Below are 5,493 nucleotides of genomic sequence, written 5' to 3'. Positions count from 1 at the left end.
CGAGGAATATCCATGAAATGAGAAAGCAGTGAGGATACATATGAATAGGTAGATCTTGGATAAAATAACACCTAAGCATCCCTACCACAGACAGAAATAATACTTTTGATCACAACAACTGAGGCCAATGCATTTGGTCTGGCCAGAAATGCATAGAATCTGGCTGGAGCGTCGGTTGGCCGGCCTCCGCCTAATTGAACAGTAGCTAGCTGACCTCCCCCTACTTGGCCTCCACCTCTAGGACGACTCCTACTGCCATCTGCCTCTGGGCGGCCGGACAACCGGTGTTGTACTCATGGGCTGCTGACCCTGCTGCACTGCCTTGCCCCGAAGCCTGGTACAGAATCTCCTCATGTGACTAAGATCTCCGCACTCGAAACAGCTCCTCGGTGCGGTGATCTACTGCCCTGATGTCTGACCCTGATGGCCTGTAGACCCACTGGAAGAAGCCTAAATAGCCGGTGGGCGGTATGAACTCTCCGGCATGGCACTAAAATAGCAGCTGGAAGAACCTTGGTAGATTGAGTACCCACTGGAAGAACCCTGGATGGCTGGTGGGCGGTAAGAACTCTCTGGTATGACGCTGAAATAGGGCCACATCGGAGCACCTCGAGGAGGTGGTGGTGCTGAATATGTGGGCTTGCTAGGCTGACCCCTCCCAAACTGACCTCTACCTTTAGCTGGGGCACCTCTAAACTCTCCAGAGTAATGGGTCCTCTTGTCCTGCTACATCTGCTCTCTACCTCTCTGACGGTATCCCTTAATTCTCCGAGCAATCTCCGCTACCAGCTGATAAGAAGTCCCCATCTCAACCTCTAGGGCCATATTAGCTCTAATACCGGAGTGCAACCCCACAACAAACCTCTGCACTCTCTCTGCGTCTGTAGGAAGTATCATAAGTGCATGGCGAGACAACTCAGAAAACCTCGCCTCATAATCGGTCACTGACATCTGACCCTGCTCAAGCTCCTCAAACTGATACCACAACTCTTCCCTCTCGGAGGTTGGAATGTACCTATCCAAGAAAAGCTTTGTGAACTGTTCCCAAGTCATAGGAGTAGAACCCGTTGGTCTGCCAAGAAGATAAGACTGCCACCATCTACGGGCCTTGCCCTCCATCTGGAAAGTAGTGAAGTCCACCCTATAAGACTCCAATGTCCTCATGTTGTGCAGTTTGTTCCTGCACCTATCAATAAAGTCTTGGGCATCCTCATGACGCCCGCCTCCGAATACAGAAGGGTGTAACCTAGTCCATCTATCCAATAACTTCTGCGGCTCGCCGTCCCCAACTGGTCTAGGCTCAGGTACAACTGCTGCAACTGGCTGGGCCCCGTTCCGGGTAGTGCACCCGAAGTCTGATACACTACAACTTCAAGACCAAGAGCCTGAGAAGTAGGGGTCTGTGCTCCCCCTCCCACCTAGGATGTGGCTGGATCTGCTAGAAATAAACCAGACTGGGTCATAGAATCTATGAACCGCAACATATGATAACTAGGGATTCTAGTTCATTTTACACTTCTTTTTACTTGAGTTTTTATTAGAAATGTATACAAATAGTCCCAAAGGCTTACATGTTGTACTTGTTTGCAGGGTTTGGTCAAAAAAGTGACAAGTTGTCAAATCAGCTCAAAAAGGAGTGAAACTTGCACAAGTACCAAGAACAAGGCAAGGCACTGCTGCAGCATAAAATCCATTGCAGTCGCAGAAGATCCACCGCGGCCGCAGTCCATTTAGTGCGGTCCGCGGTGGAAAAGATCAGAGAGATGCAAATTTTGGAAGTTCAAGCACTGCGGCCGCAGACCATTTTATGCGGACCACAGTAACCTCAACGCGGCCGCAGTCCATTTTGTGCGGTCCTCAGTGAGGAGATTCAGAGACTTGGGAGTTGGAAGATTGGAAGCCACTGTGGCCGCATTCCATTTTGTGCGGACCGCAGTGAAGACACCGCGGCCGCGGTGCATTTTATGCGGTCCGCGGGGGCTAGATTCAAAGCCTGGGAAATGAAGCTAAAAAGCCTCACTACAGCCGTGGTGCATTTTTCGCGGTCCGCAGTACCTCCGTCAGGGGTATTTTTGTCCAGAAAATTCGGCCTTGTATAAATAGTTCTTTTTCAGATTTTTAGGGTATCTAACTTTTAGCTGAGCACGTGAAGGCCATTTTGGACCTATTTTGAGTAATTTTGTGGCTAGTTCAACATTGAATCTTTAATTCTTAGCTTGTAAACATATTATATGGGTTATTCTTCATCTAATTATTTGTTTTCTTCCATTATTATGAGTAGATAGACCCATTAGCTAGGGTTGTGGCTCAACCCTAGTGTGGGTATTTGATGGGTCTTGTGTTTAAAGGCTTAGATGTTTATGGGTGGTTGATATTTGGACTGATTAGTGTTTTCTATGTTGGATTAGTGGTTGCAAACACTAATTTGTGCCTATTTGACTTGGGTTCTTCTTGAGAAAAAGAGCTTGAGTCTAGGTAATCAGTCCAACAAGGAATTGGGGCGTACTCAAGAGATTGATAGCCCCAATTAAAGGGTTAAAACTAGAGATAGTAATACCCGACTTGAGCCTACATTGCTTGCATAATCTCGACACCCAATTGGTCTTGAGAAATTCAATTAGGGCAAAGTCACTCAAGTTACCGAGAGGTATAGAGTGAGTAGTGTCGTGCATTGGCTATATCGCGATCCCAAACATAACAACTTTGCGTTAGACTTTAGAACCCGTCAAGTATTCACCTAGGGGAAGGTCACTTCCCTAGTGCCTCGTTACCTATTTAGAAAACCTTTCAAGCAATTATTCTTAGTTTAATTTAGCATCTTAGTAGTATAATATTAGAAGTAAAAATCGAACAATTATGATTGAAAGCGTAATTAAGAGCATTACGCATTGCTAGTTTAGATAGGAATCCAATACCCAAATCTAGCTCCCTGTGGATTCGATCCCGACCTTCTCGGGGTAAAAGATACATCGACCGCTCTTGCCACTTTGTAGTGGTGCAAGGTTGGATGCGATCACTTTTTGGCGCCGTTGCCGGGGAGCTAACGGTTTTGGCTATCTATCTAAATAGTCTTATGTATTTTTTTTCTTTCCTTCTGTGATACTAATTTGTGTGTGACGCCAATTCAGGTACAAAATGGCGGCAAGCAACAACAATGACCCTCTTGGAAATGTGATCCCGGAGGAGGAGGTTGATGACATCAGTGAAGATGAGAAGCCTCTTGTACCTCAAGGACAAAGGAGAGGCTGCCAGGCCAATGCCAATGATAATGTTCCAGACCCACCCTCGCCACCTCCAAGAGTGGCCCCTCGGGTGCTTCCCAACCAAGGATATGCTAGTGCAATTGTCCCACCCCGGATCCGGGAGGGCAATTTTTAAATTACCAATGTGATGCTGACCTTGTTGGAGCAGCGAGGGTATTTCACAGGTGCTCCCGATCAGAACGTTTACAAGCACCTTAAGGGTTTTGTTGATACATACTGGGGGAGCAAGCAAACGAACGTGTCCGAGGATGCCTTGCGGTTGAGACTATTCCCTTTCTCTCTTCGAGGGAAGGCATTAGATTGGCTGGAGAGGCTTCCCAACCATTCCATCACTACTTGGGATGAGTTGGCGGAGAAATTCATTACGAAGTTTTTCTCACCGGGGCACATGGCAACTTTGAGGGATGAAATCTTAGCTTTCAAACAGGAGCCCAACGAACCACTGCACGAGATTTGGGAGATATATCGGACTATGGTGAAGGAATGCCCAAACAACGATATGACTGAGGCATGATACAACAGACATTCTACCGAGGCATTAACACCACAAATCAATACATAGTGAACCAACTAGCTGGGGGCAACTTCACGAACAAACCATATGATCAAGCTTCTGAGATATTGGATGAGATGGCGGACACTTCTTCCGCTTGGCAAAGTCGAGCAAATGTGCCACCGGGTGACCCCACGGTCATTCACTTGCACAAGGAGCTCCATGATCATGGACAGGCAATTGCAGAACTTACAACAACAATGAACCAGTTAGCAAAGGCACAATTACAGCAGGTTCAAGCTCCTCGACAAGTAAATGCTATGGAGGGTGTCAACATGTTAGTGAACAAAAGAAGACAAAGAGGGCAACATAACCAAGGGAATTCGGATCAATATGACCAAGATAGTGGCGGGTTCCAAGATGATGGTTATGATGAGCAGAATGAAGAAGTGCAATACGTGAACAACTATCAAGGCCAAAGGGGCAATTCTTCCAACCAACAACAACAATGGAGATCCCAAGGCAATTGGGGAAATCAACAACAACAAGGGAACAATAATTGGGGGAACAACAACCAAAATCCAAATTGGGGTAACCAGAACAATAATCAAAACAATCAGGGTAATTGGGGTAACAACAACAACAACTGGGGTGGAAACAACAATCAGGGTGGTTGGAACAATAACAATCAGGGAAATCGGGGGCAAGGCTTTCAAAGGCCCCCGATGTATCAACAACCGAACAATCCACCCCTATTTCCATCCCAAGGTCCTAGTTCACCCAACAATGACATGGGGAGAATCGAGTTGATGTTTGAACAGATGATGAAAAGAATGCTGACTCCGATGCTTAGTTGGCATCCCACAATACCTCAATCAGGAACTTGGAGGTTCAACTAGGCCAAATCTCACAATCCTTGAATACTCTCCCTAAGGGAGCTCTACCTAGTAATACGGTAGTCAACCCGAAGGGTGGGAACAATACCGGGCATGCAATGGCGGTAACTACAAGAAGTGGATGAGGCGGTGATGTGAATGCCTCCAAACAAAAAGAAATTTTGAGTGAAGTTGAGTTGCAAGAGGATGAGATTCCTTTGGTGGTTGAGAATGTGATTGATGAGNGTAGTAGTAGTATCTCCTTCTCAGCCTCCCTCAGCTATCCCAAATACTGCCCCAGGACCCTCTACTACCACTGCCCCAGATATCCCTTCATCTTCAGCCTACCCATTGACTGCCCACCGTTTGAGCCAGACCCTTGCCAGTATCAACAACTGGATGCCGGCAGCTACTTCTAAGCTGTCTGTGCTTTCTACCTCGGTGGCAGCCCAATCTGTACCCCCTTAGCCACAGGTTCCACAGTCAGTGAAAGATACTCTCAAGGAGCTTTTGGACAACCAGAAGAAGCTCATGGAGAACCAGCAATTGATATTGGATGATGTAGGTACTCATGGGAAAGCACTGAAGGAGCTGGCAAAGGAAACAAAGAAGCTGAGAAAGACCAGAGCATCAAATGAGTCTGTGAAAGAGTTGAGGGTCGAAGTGGAGAAAATGAAGGCTGTTGATCACTTGCCATTGGAGCTGCTATTGCATGACCCGACCCTATAGTCCAGCCTGAGCAGGAGCAGGATTTACAGAGGGCACCAAAGAGGAGAAGGGTGACTTCCCGTACTGATGACGCAGTGATTGAGTTGGCGGAGCCTCGAGGTAACGGTTCCTCGTACGCCACGCCCCGAGGTCC

The sequence above is a fragment of the Nicotiana attenuata genome, chromosome 1 (assembly GCF_001879085.1).
Source record: "Nicotiana attenuata strain UT chromosome 1, NIATTr2, whole genome shotgun sequence".
Taxonomy (NCBI): domain Eukaryota; kingdom Viridiplantae; phylum Streptophyta; class Magnoliopsida; order Solanales; family Solanaceae; genus Nicotiana; species Nicotiana attenuata.
This window is presented reverse-complemented; position numbering follows the sequence as displayed.